This window comes from Elephas maximus, chromosome 1 (assembly GCF_024166365.1).
Source record: "Elephas maximus indicus isolate mEleMax1 chromosome 1, mEleMax1 primary haplotype, whole genome shotgun sequence".
Lineage (NCBI taxonomy): Eukaryota > Metazoa > Chordata > Mammalia > Proboscidea > Elephantidae > Elephas > Elephas maximus.
Genome location: NC_064819.1, coordinates 80,363,614 through 80,384,603, shown reverse-complemented (window position 1 = coordinate 80,384,603; position 20,990 = coordinate 80,363,614). Strand labels below are relative to the sequence as shown.

The following is a 20,990-nucleotide window of genomic DNA, read 5'->3' as shown; positions in this document are numbered from 1 at the left end:
CTTCTTCCTGTTGTTAAGTGCCTAAGCCTTCAAGTTGACACGGACTCATGTGACCTTACGTACAACAGAGGGAAATGTTTCCAGCTCTGTGTCATCCTCACAATAGTTGGCATATTCAAGTTCATTATTGCATCTATTGTGCCAATCCATCTCATCGATGATCTCCCTCAACTTTGATGGCCCTCTACTTCACTAAACATGTTGTCCTCCTCTAGCAATTGATTCCTCCTGATGGTGTATCCAAAACAAGCAAGTAGGAAAATATTCTGTTCTAATTAATAAAGTTTTCATTGGCTAACTTTTGGAAGTAGATCACCAGGCCTTTCTTCATAGCCTCTCTTAGTCTGGAAGCTCTGCTGAAACCTGTGCACAACAATTGACCCTGATGATATTTGAAACACCAGTGGCATAGCTTCCAGCATCATAGCAACACACAAGACACACAGTAGGACAAACTGACAGACAGGTGGTGTTACCTTAAGTTACCTTAGCTGTTATGAATTCATTTAAAGATTTTAGAACAAAAACTGAAGCTCAGGGAAGAAATGTAGAAGGTAAGAAATTTAACCACCTATTGGAATCAACTGGACAGCATTGCTCCTGTGATTTTACTTCAGCTTGGTGTTTTGGCTTAGGGGGTAGTGGGAAGTTGGTGGATGTATTATGTGTAAACCTCCTGTGAAATTTGAGTTTATATGGACAAAAATTATCTGTGCTTGAGAAACTCGGGATGGAACCTGGAAAATCTGTTGGTGGAATTCTAGCTCATCTAAGCTATTCCCGCAAACCTGAGAGGTGGCTCCCTTCAGCCTTCCAAATTATGGTTTAAGTGTTCACGTGGCAAAGACTTAGCTAAGTGCCACCATGCTTTTGTCCAATGTCTACCCATTTACTCACTCAGAAAAACTTGGGACCTAAGACCCTCTGCTTCTTGGATCCAATTTTCTGAGGCGGCGACTGAGGGAGAACAGACAAGAGAGGTGTTAGGAAACAAGCAGTCTTCTACCTTAGAAGACCCAGTGCTCATAAAACTAAGGAAACACACAAAGCTTTTCACGGAGCTGCTTATTTTTTCTCATTTCTGATCTTCTTTTTCTGTCCTGCTCTTTAATGACAGTGCCAAATGGAACCCAAGTTAATGGGTCCATTAATGTGGTTGATGACCTCATGCTTTGGGTGGAAAAGATTCTGATGGGTGTGATTCCTTCTCTGTCTTCTATCCTTTTCCCTCTGTCAGTGCCAGTTTTTGGTGTCACTAAGGCCCTTGGGGGAGGAATGGTATACTGTCAAAGGCAAGTTATTGCAGTATTTTTTTTTAATGTGAGGAAGAAAAAAATCACAAAACATATAAAAAGAATGGGAAGGGGATGAGATGGAAAGGTCAGTGAGGGAGGATGAGAAAAACCTAGCTGGAGGCATCAAGGATTGAATCCAGGACTTCGTACATGGAAAGCATGTGTTCTAACACTGAAGTACACCCCCTCCCCTGCCAACGACTGAGTTGTCTATTTGGAATCATTTATGAAGTTTTACTTGTGCTTTCTATTGGCTTTATTTTCTGGTAGTTGGAAAAAACTCAATGGATTAAATCCCACTCTTTGTGAAATTACCAAACTGAATACTCTTCAGGGTCTTCAAGAGGAGAAGGGCAACCAGATTGTAGTCCGAATGACACCTTTTGTGTTCCTGAGATCTTCCTACTTGTGTTAGTCTGCTCCAAAGTCCACTCGCCAGCAAACTGGCTGAAACTTACTTGACTCCACCAGGAAAAGTCCCAGGAAAATAACAGATTTCCAGCAAAATCTCCAGCCATGCCAGATCAAATGAAGTGCTTCTTAGTCCAGAGGCAGCCATCGGCTTTAGTTGAACCAATGAGTTGAACACCATATCGAGTTGGGTCAGATGCCCAGCCAGCATTCACTTTTCAGCTGACTCAGTGCTGGCTCACAAGTCACCCGTTCTGCGGTTGCTCTCAGTTCTGGTTTCACACTCATCTCTAGTCTTCGTTTGAGGATGGTGTATATACAAAGGAGTTTAGGAAAAAGCAAAAGAACAAACAAAAACGTCTTTAAGACTCTGTCAATTTTAAATAGCTGTTCCACCCACCCCAACCCCATGCAGGAGAATGAATAGGGCAAGAGCAAATGCTGGGTGGTGGAGCAAGGATGGGGGGACCCAGCAAAGCTGTCAAACCGCCTTCCCTCTGAGAACCCATTATCACAATGGAAAGCCTGCTATAGATCTAGCTACTTCACAGAGAAAGCCAAAGCGGCCTGGAAACCTTCAATGAGTGCCTGCCATCAATGAATTGGTAATCCAGAGGAGGTCCTAGATACTGCAAAGCAAATAGGGTTGGACTGGCCTGGAAAGAGCAAAGGTAATGGCTGTCCTCTTACTGGGATGTCTTCAGCTCAACCTGTAGGACTGATGATCCCCATATTGAGTCTAAAGCCTTTTGCTACTTCTTTATCAGGACCCTCTGTATGATATTGCTGGAAGTACTCCAGGCAGGATTTTATTTAAATGCCAAACAAAATACTGAACACAAGTGTTTACTGATGAAGGCAAGGAAGATTAAAGACTCGTAATTCCAATTCTCCTCACCTTAGACTTCTAGAAAATCTCCTTGACAAAGTGAATGCAGAAGGGTGTTTGTTGTTGGATGACTTGCTGCAGGAAGAATTGTTTTGAAAAAAGGCTTGCAGACCTTTCAAACCTTGTGGAGAGATGCATGAACTTTACTCTAGACTCTTCCTCAAGAGCTCTCCTAAATATCCACCACAGTTTTATTTTCACTGGCACTCTGGAGTTTGGAAAACACTAGATTCTTTGAGAGATATCCTTCTCTTGGTCTCTTTTTTTCTTTCTATTCTCCTTTTTCTTCCCTGTTCCTCAATGAACTGTGAAATGAAACTAAAGAAGCATGGACTCACATATGTGGTGGTGGTACTCTTGCCTCTCCCATTTCTGGAGATCTTGAGCAAGCCAGATCTTTCTCATTCTTACTTGTCTTACTTGGGCTGATGCAGTCAGGTTGGTAGTTGCCAGGCCACGAAGCTGAAATAGATCAGTTCTAGAGGCAATCAGTTGGATAATGGAATTATTTTGAATGTGAACAGGGAAAAAAGTGATTAAAGAAATTTTTAATATGAAGGGAGATGAGATAAGCTATTAAAATATAACATTGAATTAGAAAGAGAAAACAATAGTGAAGGAGGCTGGGATTATGTGGACTTTCCTGCATGCTTAGGCTGTGCTACCACTAAACTATTCAACCAGTTAATCATCTATATTGTTGTTAGATGCTGTCACTTTGGTGCTTACTTGTAGCAACCCTATATACAACAGAGCAAAACACTACCCTATGCTGTGCCATCTTCACAATTTTTTCTATGCTTGAGCCCCTTGTTGCAGATACCGTGTCAATCCATCTCATTGAGGGTCTTGCTCTTTTTTGCTGACCCTCTTCTTTTCCAAACATGACGTTCTTTTCCAGGGACTGCTCCCTCCTGATAACATGTGCGGTGAGCTTGAGAGGAGGTCTCGCCATCCTTGCTTCTAAAGAGCATTCTTGCTGTATTGCTTCCACGACAGCTTTGTTTGTTTTTGGCACTCCATGGTCGTCTTAGTTGTTATGTTCTTCCCAGTTTGTTCTAACTTATAGTGACCCTATCTACAACAGAACGAAACACAGCCGAATCCTGCACCATCCTAACAATTGTTGTTATGCTTGAGCCCATTGTTGCAATGAATGTGTTAATCTATCTCATTGAGGTTCTTCCGCTTTTTCGCTGACCCTCTACTTTACCAAGCATGAAGTCCTTCTCTAAGGATTGATCTCTTCTGATAACGTGTCCAAAGTATGTGAGACGAAGTCTCACCATCCTTGCTTCTAAGGAGCATCCTGGCTGTGCATCTTCCAAGACAGATTTGTTCATTCTTTTGGCAATCTATTGTATATTTACTATTCTTCACCAACACCATAATTCAAAGGCGTTAATTCTTCTTTGTTCTTCCTTATTCATATATCTAGTGCTGCCATAACAGAAATACCACAAGTGGATGGCTTTAACAAAGAGAAATTTATTCTCTCACAGTCTAGGAAAAGAGAAGTCTGAATTTAGAATGGCGCTCCACAGGAAGGCTTTCTCTTGATGTTGGCTCTGGGGGAAGATCTTTGTCATCAATAATTCCCAGTCCAAGAGCTTCTCAGCACAGGAACTCTGGTTCCAAAGGACAAGCTATTCTCCTGATTCTAGTTTCTTGGTGTTTTGAGGCCCACCGTCTCTCTGTTCACTTCTCTCTTTTATATCTCAAAAAAGATTGACTTAAGACACAACCTAATCTTTTAGATTGAGTCCTGCCTCATTAACATAACTGCCTCTAATCCTGCCTTATTAACATCATAGAGGTAGGATTTACAACACACAGGAAAATCACGCCAGATGACAAAATGGTGGGCAATCACACTATACTTGGAATCACGGCCTATCCAAGTTGACACACATTTTGGGGGGTCACAATTCAATCCATAACAATGGTATATTCGATATTCTTCACCAACACCATAATTTAAAGGTGTCAATTCTTTGGTCTTTCTTATTCATTGTCCAGCTTTCACATTCACATGAGGCGATTGAAAATATCTAAGCTCAAGTCATGTGTACCTTAGTCCTCAGAGCAATATCTTTCCTTTTTAACACCTTAAAGAGGTCTGTTGAAGCAGATTTGCCCATTTTTTGGCTGCTGTTTGCAGAGGTGTTGATTGTGGATGCAAGTGAAATCAATACCTTGACAGCTTCAATATTTTCTTCATTTGTCATGATATCGTTTATTGGTCCAGTTGTGAGAATTGTCGTTTTCTTCACGTTGAGGTGTAATCCATACTGAAGGCTATAGTCTTTGATCTGTATCAGTAAGTGCTTCAAGTCCTCTTCCTTTCCAGCAAGCAAGGTTGTGTCATCTGCATATCATAGGTTGTTAACGAGTCTTCCTCCAATCCTGATGCTGTGTTCTTCTTCATATAGTCCAGCTTCTCAGATTATTTGCTCAGCATACAGATTGAATAAGTATGGTGAAAGGATACAACCTTGATGCACATCTTTCCTGATTTTATTTATTCATTTTTTATCATAGTTTAGGTGAAAATTTACAGAGCAAATTAGTGTCTCATTCAAAAACCTTTCCTGATTTTAAACCACACAGTATCCTTTGTTCTGTTTGCATGAGTACCTCTTGGTCTATGTACAAGTTCCACATGAGCACAATTAAGTGTTCAGGAATTCACGTTCTTTACAATGTTATCCATAATTTGTTATGATCTACATGGTCAAATGCTTTTGCATAGTTAGTAAAACACAGGTAAGCATCTTTCTGGTATTCTCTGCTTTCAGCCAAAATCCAGCTGACTTCAGCAATGATATCCTTCATTCCACAACCTCTTTTGAATCCAGCCTGAACTTCCGGCAGCTCCCCCTTGATGTACTGCTGCAACAATTTTTTTGAATTATCTTCAACAAAATTTATTTGCATGTGATATTAATGATATTTTTAGATCATTTCCACTTTCTGTTGGATCACCTTTCTTTGGAATGGTACAAATATGGATGAGTCTCTTCCAGTCGGTTGGTAGGTAGCAGTCTTCCAAATTTCTTGGCATAGATAAGTGAGGACCTCCAGTGCTGCATCTTATTTTTGAAACATCTCAATTGGCATTCCATCAATTCCTGGAGCCTTGTTTTTAGCTAACATCTTCAGTTCAGCTTGAACTTCTTCCTTCAATACCATCGGTTCTTGATCATATGATACCACCATGCATCTATCAGTTTGTTGTACTGTGGTGGCTTGAATGTTACTGTGATGCTGGAAGTATGCCACTGATATTTCAAACACCTGCAATGTCACCCATGGTGGACAGGTTTCTGTGGAGTTTTCAGACTGAAATGGACTAGGAAGAAGAAGCTGGCTGTCTACTGCTGAAAAAAATTGCCAGTGAAAAGCATACGAATAGCAGCGAGACACTGTCTGATATAGTGCCAGTAGATGAGCCCCTCAGGTTGGAAGGCATTCAAAATTTGACCAGGGAAGAGATGCCTTCTCAAAGTAGAGTCAAAGTTAATAAAACGGTTGAAGTCAAGTTTTCGGAAGTTTCCTTTGCTGATGTGACATGACTTAAAGCGAGAAGAAACAGCTGCAAACACCCATTAATAATTGAAACGTGGAATGTACTAAGTATTAATCTAGGAAAATTGGAAGTCACCAAAAATGAAATGGAAAGTGTAAAAATCAACATCCTAGGCATTTGTGAGCTGAAATGGGCTGATATTGGCCATTTTGAATCAGGCATTCATATCGTCTCCTATACTGGGAATGATAAGTTGAAGAGGAATGGAATCACGTTCATCATCCAAAGGTACATTTCAAGATCTATCCTGAAGAACAACATCATCAGTGATAGCATAATATTCATAAGCCTACAAGGAAGACCAGTTAATACCACTATTATTCAAATTTACACACCAACCACTAATGCCAAAGATGAGGAAATTGAAGATTTTTATCAACTTCTGCAGCCTGAAATTGATCAAACATGCAATCAAGATGCAGTAATAGTTAGCAGTGATTGGAATTCGAAAGTTGGAAACAAAGAAGAATTGGTAGTTGAAAAATACGGCCTTCTGATAGAAATGATGATGGAGATTGCATGATAGAATTTTGCAAGACCAATGACTTATTCACTGCAAATACCCTTTTTCAACAAAATAAATGGTAGCTATACACGTGGACCTCACTAGATGGAAAACAGGAATCAAATCAACTACATCTGTGGAAAGACAGGATGGAAACACTCAATATCATCAGTCAGAACAATGCCAGGAGCCAACAGACCATCTATTGCTCATGTGCAAGTTCAAGCTGAGGCTGAAGAAAATTAAGACAAGTCCATAAGAGCCAAAATACAACCTTGAGTATATTCCACCTGAATTTATAGACCATCTCAAGAATAAATTTGACACATTGAACACTAATGACAGAAGCCCAGACTACTTGTGGGATGACATTAAGGACATCATACATGAAGAAAGCAAGAGGTTATTAAAAATGCAGGAAACAAAGAAAAGACCAAAATGGATGTCAGAAGAGACTCTGAAACTTGCTCTTAAACATCAGCTAGCTAAAGCAAATGGAAGAAACAATAAAGTAAAAGAACTGAGCAGAAGATTTCAAACGGCAGCTCGAGAAGATAAAGTAAAATACTTTAATGACATATGCAAAGACCTAGAGTTAGAAAACCAAAAGGGAAGAACACACTCAGTATTCCTCAAGCTGAAAGACCTGAAGAGAAATTCCAAGCCTCAAATTGCCATACTGAAGGATTGTATGGACAAAATATTGAATGACACAGGAAGCATGAAAAGAAAACGGAAGGAATACAGTCACTGTACCAATCCTCTATACTTCAATTAACTTCTCTGTAACTGGTAACCACTCTGGTTTCTTCATATTCTAGGTCTTAATTGTTAGTAAGACAAAGTTTACCCCACTGTACTTAGCTTCTCTGTTTTGAAAAATCCTGCATCCTTTCTTTGCAGCTAGACCATGAGAAAAATAACTGAGTGCCAGACCAAAAGGCCCCATTCCTGTTTCCCCACCAGTCAGCCCACTCCAAGTTCTGCTCATCAGCAAGCTAGCAGACATTCCACCACAAGGGAGAGTCCCAGGTGGGACTATTCTCTTTTGTTTTGGTTTGTTGTTTCCGATTTGGGAGCAAAGGTGGGGCAATAAAGCGGAAAAGATGAGTTTGAGTTTGAATAGGATGTATTTAAAATGTTTAGCAGACAGTCCCTTGAAGATGTCTGCCTGAGCACAGTATAACCTGAGTTTAGAATTCTGCAGCCATCTCTTAACCTGAATTTTGATATTCTTGTGGCTAGGAGAAGACATCCAAAGAGCGTGTAGAGTGAGAACTTCAAATTATCCATTAAGACTAGGAGATAACGAGTTTATTTTTGGTATTTGTGGAAAACAAAGAAATGAGCTTGCTCCCAGGTGAACCTTTTCTCTTTTGATTTATTTCGGTTATTATTTTGAAACTAAAACTTCCTTAGAAGATCTATAAAAGTCCCATTTCCTGCTATCAGTTTTCAGGTAAGAAAATTTTTATCTCCACACATCTCTCCCCTTTGTTAATCTGGGACTGTTTTAGTACCTAATGCTGTATATCAAATAACTCCAAAATTTAATGCCTTTAAAAACCTACCCATCTCATTTGCTCACAACTCCCTGGGTCAGAAATTTGGGCGGAGCATGGCTGGACGTTTCTTCTGCTCCTCAAATATCAACTGGGATTGTTTACTGCTCTGCATTCAGCTAGTAGCTGGGTTGGGCACAAAGGCTCAAGAAGGCTTCATTCATGTGACTGGTGCCATTCCATGTGGCTTTCTCTTAGCCTTTCTCTCTCCATGGTGATAGTTTGGGCTTTCTCATAGAATGGTAGTCCTATAATAATTGAATTTCTCACATGTTTGTTTCCAAGAGGGGGTATTCCAAGAGAAGGAAAAGCAACAACTGCAGATTTCTTAAGGCTATCTCTGAAAGGAAACAACATTACTGCCACTAGCCACTCAGAGGACAATCACTTCTACGATTTTTGCAAACTCAGAGCATTCTTGACATTCCCCAGTGATTAGTGTCTTCTGCATTAACTATTACTACTATAGAAATTGTATATGGGTTTCTTTTTTTTGTGCCTTCATTCTTTTCGGTAATAATGCAAAATGGTAGTCTAGGTGAAAAAGGTGGTTAGTTTGATGGCATTTGGGCATGTAGGTAAGTTTGTCCATTTATTGCCTGCTGGACAACAAATGCAGCATCCAAAAATTAGTGGAGGTGGGGGACAACAAAACGTGGAAAAGTAGGAGAGCCAATTCCAGGCTACTTAGGTTGTGTTCGGATAGACTAAAGAAGTAAAACAGCCGTGGAGATGCCGGGGATCGAACCCGGAACCTCATGCATGCAAAGCATGCGCTCTACCACTGAGCTACACCCCCCCGGCGATGCGGCTGTTTGTTTTGGTGATTCACTAGGAAATATGGCACCCATTTTCTGTAGTTCCTTGAAATGCTCTTTTTTTTTTTTTTTTTTTTGCCAGTAGAAAGCTGATTCTGCTAACTCTACCATTTCTATAATCTTTAAACTGGATCGTTTATTGCGGCTACGCTCAAGAATTCTAGTCCAAATGATACTGTTTCTTCTTCCAGGTTCCTCCTAGTCCCTGCAGTCCTCTCCAAGATCTTCTCCCCATCCAAATGCCTACACACACACACGTACATACACATATATACACATAATATATAGGTATACATACACACATATATCTATATATTTAACCACTTCCATGGAAAGTCCCAGGATGGGCTTTTGTCTTCATTGTCTTCCTATCCACTTTTCTTTCTTGTGTAGATCACTCTACTTAGTCTCTTTCGGACAGCTTGTTCCTAATGTCTTTAAGTTATCATCCATTTGCAGTTAATGAGTCTCCTCCTTCACTTTCTACACCCAGCCTCGCCTTTCTCACCATCCATCTATAAGTAAAGCTCGGGGTATCTTCCTCTGAAAAAAATCCAGAAAGCACCTTGATATCAATATGTGCACAATAAAGTAATTATCTATTATTTCCAATTGTGCTGTTTCCCTAAACTCCATTATCTTGAAAAATGGCTTCATCCTACAGCTTGGCAAGTCCAGAGAAGAGTTAGTGTTTCTCCCAGTTAGCAGACAGTCTTGTGGGTTTTGATGCATTTACCTTCTGACCCCTTCCAGTTTCAACTCCTTCGGGTCAGGGACCACATCATCCTCACCTTTAATTAAGTGATATCTAATGACAATGGTCAATAGTTAATCTTTAACTGAAAAAATGGAAGTCAATGTGTACAGACACTTCTAATCTTGAAGGGAAAGAATGAGGGTACCCGATTCCTTTCAAGTTGTGGCAGAGGAAAAAGACTTTCCCTACCCTCCCATCCCCACCCCTGGCCCCATTTGTTACACTTCTTCTCTAGGTGCGAAAAGATCACCATTTCCAATCTCAAAGGTACTTGTATGCTTTTCCTTATGTAGGGGTTTTTCTTTTCTGCCTCGATAGATTCACCACTATTATCTAAAAAAAAAAAATTCCATGCAAACCAATGATCTCTCTTTTCAGTGGTAAACTTTTTCTTCTTTATATTAAAGAATTCTCCCTCTTTTCCCTCTTCCAACTCCATCTACATTTCCTTTTCCTTCTCAGTTTTCTTCTCCTCCTCTTCCTCTCTTTCCACAGTGTTCTTGTATCTGCAGTCCTTATTTCCACCCATTGCCTAGGCTAAGGAAGGTTTTTTTTTTTTTTAATATCAGGTTTGAAACCTATTTAGCACTGCTATCATAGCTATTTTTATTTTCATAATTTGATGTTTGTCAAAACCGAAGCCTCTTATATGTTAAAGGAATATTTATGTGATAATATTTATGTGTCAAATGAATGTATTGTTTATATATCAATTCAATGGAGATATTGAGCTACTACTGTGGACCAGGCACTGTGCACCAAGAATTCAATGGCAAACAAGATATTCATGAACGCTGCCTTCACAGGGCTTATGTTATTGACATATATAAATATATGGTAAATAGAAACAGAAAGATTTGAAACAAGTATGGGGAGTGGAGGATAGGAGAGAGAGAGAGTGAAAGAGAGTATGTATTGTTTTGATTCTTGCTTCTTTTACTTAACATAATGTTATAATATTTTTGAGATTTATCCACATTGTAGTCTGCATCACTATTTCATACTTTGTGAGTAGAATCTCAGTGTATGATCATAAATACATAATGTAAGCACCACCCAGATCAAGATACAGAATATCCCCAACATCCTACCAAGATTCCTTGTGGCCGTCCCATCTGTAACCTCCTCCAAAGATAACCACTACTCTGTCCTCTGTCAATGTAGGTTAGTATTACCTGTTTTTGAACTTCATATAAGTGGAATCATACACTATGTGTACTCTTTAGTGTCTGCCTTCTTTTGACCAATATTGTGTCTTTTAAATTCACCCAGATTGTTTCATGCAGCAGTAGCTTATTCTTTTTCATTGCTGTGTAGTATTTCATTGTATGAATATACCACAATTCATCAATATTTATACTATATTTGGAAACCCTGGTGGGGTAGTGGTTAAGTGCTATAGCTGCTACCCAAGAGTTCGGCAGTTCGAATCCACCAGGCACTCCTCGGAAAGTCTATGGAGCAGTTCTACTCTGCCCAGTAGTGTCGCTGAGTCGGAATCGACTCAACGGCAGTGGGTTTGGTTTTGTTTTTTTTGATACCATATTGATGAATATTTGCTTCATGTAAAGTTTTTAGCTGTTGTGAACATTCTTCTATGTGCTTTTAATGGAAATAAGCTGACATTTTTCTTAGGCCTATATCTAGAAGTAGAATTGCTGTGTTAAAAAAAAATTTTTTTTCAAAGTGGTTGCCCCAATTTAATCTTTTTTTTCTGGCAATGTGTGAATGTTCCTGTTGCTCTACATGTTTCCCAACACTTGGAATTGACAGTCCTTTTAATTTTAACCATTCTGATGTAGACGTGGCAATATCTTATTGGATTCGAATGTGCGTTTCTGTGATGACTAGTGATAGTAAGCGCCTCTTCATGTGTTTTTTGGCCATTTGAATATCCTCTTTTGTAAACTGCTATGTCAATTCTTTCACCCATTTAGGGGAGCAATTTTTTTTACTTATTGATTTGAATATCATCTTCTATATATTAATACATGTATTACAAATATCTTTTCACACTCAGCTGCCCTTTCTCTTCTTAAGGAGGATGGTGGCTAAAGGAGAGTTATAATCTGAAAGGAAAGTAATAGTGGAGAGAAAGTGAAGGCACAAAAGAAAGTCCTATTCTGAGACTTTTCCTCATGAAGTCAAGGAAATGGCCATTCAGGTAGTTTGCTGGTTAAAAAACCTTGAAATAGTATGGATATAGTCTCATTTGGTCTATAATCCAGTTATATTTCTCATAGTATAAATGGCTAACAGAAGGAAATTTAATAGTTTCAGAGACAGTGGAATTTAATATGTTGGAAAATCTATATGACCAACTAAATGTGTTCTAAATCCCATCAAAAAAAAAAAAAAAGTAATTATATTTGGTGAAAGAGCTCCCGAAAAAAATTCAGGTGAGTGTAACTCAGTGTTAAAATGTAGCATTTCAAAGTGCTTCCACCTCTATTCTTTACAGATCAAACAGTATTTTATTTTCTCATTCCATTATTCACTTTCTTCCTGCTTACATGAAATAAATTGCTGCTGTAATAGATCACCCTTAATGTTGTTCTTGGCATAATCAGTGGTGGTTATATGAGGAGAAAGAAGGAAACTTAGAAAGGGAGTGGGGAAAGAGTAAATATTCAGGATCACTGAAGCCTGAGGCAACAAGTATTTCACCACAGTAATGACTCCACTCTTGTTATTTTGTTTGTTTATTTTTGGTGTTTGTTTTTAGTAGTATCAGTTTTTATCAGAATAGAAATTAAAGTACACAAAGAATAGAAAAATATGAGGCACTACAGGCAATTTTCTTTTCATTTAGCTTTGTTTTTGAGCACTATCTAGGACATCAAACAATCTAAAAGTAGAGGCCAAGAAAACCTACCCTCTGATTTACTGGTCTTGGGCATCCTCCAGTCCCTTAACCAGCAGTGCCTAAAGTTAGTTTCAGTCAGAGGTCATGGACAGCAGTGGATAACCCTGTTTGAGGGGAGAGAATAAGTTAAAAACAGAATTTGGAAAAAACATGAGAACGTCTTTTTAGTTGGGAGAATGTCAGAGTAAGGAGCTAAGGCCTATGATGACCTTCACTTCTGGCTATGATGGGATAATAGAAATAACATTTACCTTGCTGCCTTAAACAATTAAAAAAATGGCATAAAGTAAACAAAACTGTACAAAATAAGAAAATGAAAATGCATGACAGTAGCCACTACGAGACAATGATCCCTGAGAAAAGGGAAACAAATGAGGTGAGCCCTTCAATTGCTCCAGTTTACCACCTAAAAGGAGCTTCCAAGACACATCACATGCAGGAAGAACGCAAACACAAGGCAGCCATCTCCTTTAGTGGAAGACAGAATTGAGAATCCAGGGAAGACAAAACAGCTAGGATTCATGGGCAGAATACTAAAGGGAGGTGAATTGCACAGAGAGAGGGTTCCAGAGATCTGCAGAGGGTTCTATTTGAATCTTCAGCAGAGTAATGATTGGCCTCTGGGTGTGAGGAAGCTACACAATGTCATAAAAAGAACTACTGGAAATAGCATGTAAAAGAATTCCCAGAGATCCACTGGGAGTAGGCATAGTTCATATTCTCAACAGTAAGAGTGCAGAATCTCTAACTATATGGAGCATCAAGTAGAGTAGAAGAAAGTTGCCTCATTAGTGAGGCCAAATTAACACTAGACTAAAGGCTACTCTGGTTCTACCTAGTAAAGTTTTAAATGAAACCTCAAAAGGACAGAACTGTTGTCAAGTAATTTAACTGTTTCCCAGAAAAAGAAAAAAAAATTCAAAATAATTAAAAAACCCAAAACCACACTTGTTGCTGTTGAGTCGATTCTTATTCATGGTGACCCTACAGGACAGAGTAAAACTGCCCCATAGGGTTTCCAAATAGCAGCTGGTGGATTCGGACTGGTGACCTTTAGGTTAGCAGCAAAGCCACCAGGGCTCCAAAATTGTTCAAAGGAGCACAAAAAACAATACAGCCCTTGCTGTTGTTGTTCTTAGGTGCCATGGAGTCGGTTCTGACTCATAGTGACCCTATGTACAACAGAATGAAACACTGCCCTATCCTGTGCCATTCTCACAATCATTGCTATGTTTGAGCCCACAGTTAGTAGTCGCTGTGTAAATCCATCTTGTAGAGGAACTTCCTCTTTTCTGCTGACCCTCTACTTTACCAAGCATGAAGTCCTTCTCCAGAGACTGGTCCTTCCTGATAACATGTCCAAAGTACTAGAGAGGAAGTCTCGCTGTCCTGGCCTCTAAGGAGCACTCTGACTGTAATTTTTCCAAGACAGATTTGTTCATTCTTCTGGTAGCTCAAGGTATATTCAATATTCTTCACCGACACCATAATTCAAAGGCATCGATTCTTCTTCGGCTTTCTCTATTCATTGTCCAGCTCTCTCATTCAGGGGAGGTGGTTGAGAATACCATGCCTTGTGGTATTTTCAAGTGTGATATTTTTATTTAGTTCTCAAAGAGACATCTTTATTTTTTAACACTTTTAAGAGGTCTTTTGCAAGAGATTTGCCCATTGCAATACGTCATTTGATTTCTACACTGCTGTTTCCATGGGCTTTGTGGATCCAAGTAGAATGAAATCCTTGACAACTTCAATATTTTCTGTTTATCATGATGTCTGATGCCTTTGCACAGTCAATAAAACACAAGTGAATGTCTTTCTGGTATTCTCTACTTTCAGCCAAGATCCATCTGACATTAGTAATTCTTCCAAGTCCTCTTCAGAATCCGGCTTGAATTTCTGGCAGCTCTCTGTCAATGTATAGCTGCAACTGTTTTTGAATTACCTTCAGCAAAATTTTACTTGTGTGTGATATTAATGATATTTTTCAGTAATTTCTTCCTTTGGAATTGGCACAAATATGGATCTCTTCCAGTTGTTTGACAGATAGCTCTCTTCCAAATTTCTTAGCATAGATGAGTGAGCACTTCCAGCTTCACTTTCATTTGTGAAACATCTCAATTTGTATTCCATCAACTCCTGGACCCTTGTTTTTCACCAATGCCTTCAGTGCACCTTGGACTTCTTCCTTAAATACCATTGGTCCTCGATCATATGCTACCTCCTGAAATGTTTGAGTGTCGACCATTTCTTTTTGGTACAGTGACTCTGTGTATTCCTTCTATGTTCTCTTGAGTCTTCCTGTGTCATTCAGTATTTTGCCCATGGAATCCTTTAATATCACAACTCTAGGCTTGAATTTTTTTCTTCAGCTCTTTCTGCTTGAGAAATGCTGAGTGTATTCTTCCCTTTTGGTTTTCTAACTCCAGGTCTTTGGACATTTCATTATAACACTTTACTTTGTCATCTCAAACTGTGCTTTGAAATCTTCTGTCAGCTCTTTTACTTCATCATTTCTCTCTTTTGCTTTAGCCTGTTCAAGAGCAAATTTCAACGTCTCTTCTGACATCCTATTTGATCGTTCCTTTCCTATTTTTTAAACATTTTTCTTTCTCCATTTATGATGTCCTTGATGTCATCCTGTAATTCATCTGGTCTTTGGTCATTAGTGTTCCATGTGTCAAATCTATTCATACAGTCCCTACATTCAGGTTGAATATACTCAAACTTGTACTTTAGCTCTTAGTAATATAAATACCGTAATGTAAATACCCCAGTAACCTAAAAACCCAGTGCCGTCGAGTCGATTCCAACTCACAGAGACCCTGTAGGACAGAGTAGAACTGCCCATTAGAGTTTCCAAGAAGCGCCTGGCAGATTTGAACTGCTGACCTTTTGGTTAGCAGCTGTAATGTAAATACAGAAATGTAAATACAGCCCTTAAGAATGTAAAATTCACTCTGTCTGGCATTCAATAAAAAACTACAAGGCATGCAAACATGTAGGAAAGTATGACCCAAATTAAAGATAATAGTCAGTCAACAAAATAGGCTGAGAAATAACAAGAATAGTAATGCAGATACCCAGAACCAACAAACCCACTGCCATCGAATATTATAAATATATATCATATGTTCTAGAAGGAAGAGGAAAGCATGAACATCTTATGAGAGACATGGAATATTATATTTATTAAAAGACCATCTCAGTTTGCTAATGATACTGTTATGGATTGAATTGTGTCCCCCCAAAATATGTGTTCTAAATACTAAACTGTGGTTGTAGTCCCATTTGTGAATGGGTTGTGTTTGTTATGTTAATGAGGCAGAATTAGAGTAGGGTATTTTTTTATATATCTTGAGTCAATCTCTCTTGAGATATAAAGGGGTTAAACAAGCAAGCTAGAAGCAGACATGGGTGAAGAGAGGTGCCAAGCCACATGAAGACTGTCCAGAAAAAAAAAAGCTAAAAGAGAAAAGGACCTGCCTCCGGAGACGACATAGACAGAAAGCCTTCCCCTGGTGCCGGCACTCTGAATTTGGACTATGAGCCTCCTAAACTACAAGAAAATATATTTTTGTTTGTTAAAGCCATCCACTTACGGTTTTTCTGTTATAACAGTACTAGATAACTGTGACAGAATTTGGTACCGAGAAATGGGGTGTTTCTGTAACACACACCCAAAGTTGTGGAAGTGGTTTTGGAACTGAGTAACGGGTGGAGGATGGAAGAGTTTTAAGGTGCCTAATTAGTAAAAGTCTAAATTGCCTTGAAGAGACTGTTGCTAGAATTATGGATGTCAAAGACAATTCTGTTGAGGGCTCAGAAGGAAGTGAGGAGAGCTATAGAGAAAGTGTTTACTGTCTTAGAGAATACATACGGCACCAGCAACAGAATGTGGCTAGAAATGTGGACATGTGCTTCTAGTGAGGCTTTAAAAGAAAACAATGAACATGTGATTGAACAATGGAGGAAAAGTGATGCTTTTTATGCAATAGCAAAGAGCTTGTCTAAATTATGTTCAAATATTTGTTGGAAGGTCGAATTTCTAAGTGATGATCTTGGATATCTGGTTGAGAAGATTTCTAAACAAGATCTTAAAGGGTCCACGTCTTTTCTCCTTTCCACTTACAGTGAAATGCAAGAGGCAAGAGATGGACTTAAAAATGAACTGAGCAAGATGAAAACAAAAAGATTTGGAAAATTCTATTGTACAAATTAAGGACACGTGTCGTAGAATGTTTGCTAAGGACAGGTGACATAACCTTTTGTTAAAGAGAATTAGGCTGTGACTGATGGATCTAATCATCTACCGTAGCAGAAAACCCATCAGCTTAGACTGAAGGGAATAGAGAAAGAAGGAAAGGAAAGAATGTTGTCTGCCTCTTGGAATTGTAAAGGCAGGAAACAGGCCAAAGGAGCTATATCTGCTGTCCTCCAAAAAAAAAAGAAAAGGACCATCCGTGAAACAGCTCAGAGGTCAGCAGAACTGTTGGAATTAGCACAGGAAGCAAAGCTGTCTCAGTCTCAAAGTGTGGCTGTAATGGCCTCTGGGGTTTAAAAGGGTAGACCACAGCGTCCTAAGCTTCAAAGAGTCAGGTCTTCATCAACTCAGTTCTGAAGTGTGGGGCTACCATTCAGTTTGGCCAAAGGATGAGGTCGGCTGCCCAGAGTTGTGGGGGTGGGGGTGCTATGACCAACGGACAGACTAGGGTCTCTTGGGGCCAAGGGCGTGGGGTCACCACTCAGATGAGCTAGGAGGATGGGGCCACCCAAAGCCAAGGAAGCAGAGTTGCTGTCCCAGTGGACCTAGAAGACAGAGCAGAAGCCCAGGGCTGAAGGGCCTCCCCCCAAAACCCAGAGGGCATGGCCAACACCCAGAGTCTGGAGGGCTGGGCCATTTCCCAGAAGGTCTCAAAGAACAAAAGATTATTTTCAGCCCTTGAGAACTAATGTAAATTGTTCTGCTAGGTTTTGGACTTGCTTAGTGCCCATTTTATGAGTTGGAATCAACTCAACGGCAGTGGGTTTAGTGCCCATTATCCCTTCTTCCCCCCTAATTTCTCCATTTTGTAATGGAAATGACTACCTTGTAGCTGTCCCACCACTGTACTTCTGAAACAGATAACTGTATTCTACATTTTGAAGGTTCACAAATGAAGAAGAATTTTGCCCCAGGAAGGAATACACCTAAAGTCTCACCCATATTTGACAAAGATGATTCAGCAGATGAGATTTTTGGTCTTGGAGTTGATTTAAGACTTTTGGGACAATGTCATGGGGTGAACGTGTTTTGCATGTGGCAAGGGCATTAATTTCTGGTGGGGACAGGGCGGAATGCTATGAATTGAATTGTATCCTCCCAAAATATGTGTTCTAAATCCTAATCTCTCTGCCTGTGGTTACAATCCAGTTTGTGAATGAGTTGTGTTTGTTATGCTGATGAGGCAGAATTAGAGTAGGGTAAAGTTTAATCTCTTTGTATCTCAAAAGAGATTAACTCAAGATTTTTTATATCTTGAGTTAATCTCTTTTGAGATATAAAGAGATTAAACAAGCAAGCTAGAAGCAGAGATGGGTGAAGAGAGATGCCAAGATCTTCCAAGAGCACAAGCTAGAAGAGACAAGGACATTCCTCCAGGTCTGACAGAGAGAGAAAGCCTCCCCTTAAAGCTGGCACCCTGAATTTGGACTCCTACACTCCTAAACTGTGAGAAAATAAATTTCAGTTTGTTAAAGCTATCTACTTGTGGTATTGTGTTATAGCAGCACTAGGTGACTAAGACAGCTGCTGTAACATAAATACTACAAGTAGGCAGTTCTAGAGTCTGACTGGTGGTCTGAATTCAAGGCATAACTCTAGGGGGAGGTACTGTCTTGTTGTAACCCCATAAGTTTCTAGGTATTTCTGACATTCCTTAGCATCTGCCTTTCCCTGTATGTGTATCTCTCTGTCTATTCTCTTTTTTATTACTCAGGAGTGATTAGGTTTAGGACCCACTCCATTTAGATATGATCTAATTAACATAACATGGAAAACTCTATTTCTAAACAGGATCATATCCACAGGTACAGGCTCCAGATCTTTAATACATATGTTGGGGGGATGCATCTCAATCCATAACAAAGACCCAAATGAATTTCTAGATGAAAAATACAATGTCTGATATGAAAAAATACTCTGTGGTATGTATACCAGCAAATAAGATGCTATAGAAGAAAGGATTAGTGAACTTGAAGACATAATACAGAAACTATTCAAAATGCAACACAGAGATAAAAGAACTTTTTTAATAAGAACAAAACATCAGTGAACCATGCAGCTTAGTGTATGTGTAATTACAGTCCCTAAAAGAGAAGAGAAGGGTTAAAAAAAAAAAAAAACTTTGCCATTGAGTTGACGCTGACTCATAGTGATCCTAAAGGACAGAGTAGAACTGTCCCATACCATTTCTAAGAAGTGCCTGGTGGATTCAAACTGCTGACTTTTTGGTTAGCAGCCGTAGCTCTTAACCACTATGCCACTGGGATTTCTAAAGAGAAATGTGGGACAGCAAAATATTTGACCAAAAAAAGGCTGAAATTTTTCCAAATTTGGTGAAAACAACACACGGGTTCAAAAAAACTAATGCAACCCAAGCACAAAAGTCATGAAGATAACTACATAACTTTCATATATATACTTATACATACATACTTACATATACATACATGAATGTATATATATGAATATATGTATTTGGAGCCCCGATGGTGCAGTGGTTAAAAGCTCGACTGGTAGCAGTTGGAATCTGCCAGCTGCTCTTTGGAAACCCTATGGAACAGTTCTGCTCTGTCTTATAGGGTCGCTATAACATTACATCTGCATATATGAAAATTTTATCAAACTATATATTTACATTTAGTATACATAACTGCATGTAATTATTAATCAATTTAAAATGAAAACCAGAGAAGAAGAGAGAAAACCTTTCTGGATGTAGTCTCTCTTACAGAGTATCCTGTCCTTTCACTTTCTTTCTCAGCTAAGTGTCCTATAAGATTAATCCCCACCCCAAACTTCTCCCTCTTTCCCTTCTACCTTCTTTCCTTCCTTCCTTTATTGGTTCGTACCTTCCTTCCTTTCTTCCTCCACCTACTCATCCTACATTGTCAAGAATTGAATTAAATCAATTGGATCCCACCAAAGTGGAAAGCAGTAGATTCCAAGCGTTCTTGAATGGGCATGTATATTGAAAAGCTAGGCTGCAACACTTAGGAATCTGAAACTTTACAAAAATGAAAGTTGAGAACAATCGAAGAAATGAAAAAGAAAAGGTAAAAGAATAGATTCTACTAAGTAGAGGAAATGTCTCAGCTGGGAGTGCCTTAGGCTGAAAATCTAAAGGTCCCTAGTTTGATCTCGGGTTTTGCCATTCCAAGTGTTTTAGTCAGCATTAAGGGGGAGCGAGCTGTACAATAATGTGCTCCACTTTTCCCTTCCTGAAAATTTTAGTAATTATATCTTAGCCTTTGTGTTTTCTAACTGATATCCAGTGGGACAAAGGAGCACAGCACACGATCAGAGGAAATACGCGAAATATGAGTGCTGACTGTTCTTTGCCTCTCTATTTGCATACAATGTTAGTGGTGCCCCATGAATTTCAGTATTCCACAAAACAAAGATAAACAGTAAAATGCATGCTAATAATTTCAAATATTGTTTCTCTCTCATTAGAACGACATTAAATAGCAAGTAAAAAACACCATGACAATTCTAGAGAGACACCGAGGAAGGAAGGAAAAAGTTTCATAATTCAGTACTTTATTCATCAGTATTTCCCCCTACCTTTTTGAATACGGGATCCCACAGTTTCATTTTGTACTGTGGCGGTACATGTTGCAGCCGGCCCTGGCCAACATTAAGTAGACATTCATATGACGATTTTACAAATTTCTTGTATTGAAGACACGCGCTACAACCCTCCCTCCTCCCCCCATTACACACATCTATATTTGAAAGACTGGAGACTGTGTTATTAAAATGCACTCCTACCGCCTACATTCTCTCTCTGAACTTCAGTTAAACCAAAAACAAACAAATCCGTTGCGGTCGAATAGATTCCAACTCATTGCGATCCTGTGTGACAGAGAACTGCCCCAGAGGGTTTCCCAGGGGCTGCTGGTGGGTTTGCACTGCCGATCTTTTCGTTAGCAGCCGTAGATTTAAAACAAAATAAAACAAAAAACCCGCCGTCCTCGAGTCGATTCCGACTCATAGCAGCCGTAGACAAAAACCAAAAACCCGTTGCCGTCGAC

The 20,990-nt window shown here is 39.3% G+C and overlaps 1 non-coding gene and 1 pseudogene across 1 annotated transcript; both read right to left on the bottom strand.

The window, feature by feature from the left end:
• The window catches only part of LOC126062099 (etoposide-induced protein 2.4 homolog), a 268,050-nt pseudogene that overhangs the window by 177,931 nt on the left and 69,129 nt on the right, over positions 1–20,990 (bottom strand).
• TRNAA-UGC (transfer RNA alanine (anticodon UGC)) lies at positions 8,979–9,050 on the bottom strand. The gene has a single exon. It is a non-coding gene; the product is annotated as a tRNA-Ala (tRNA).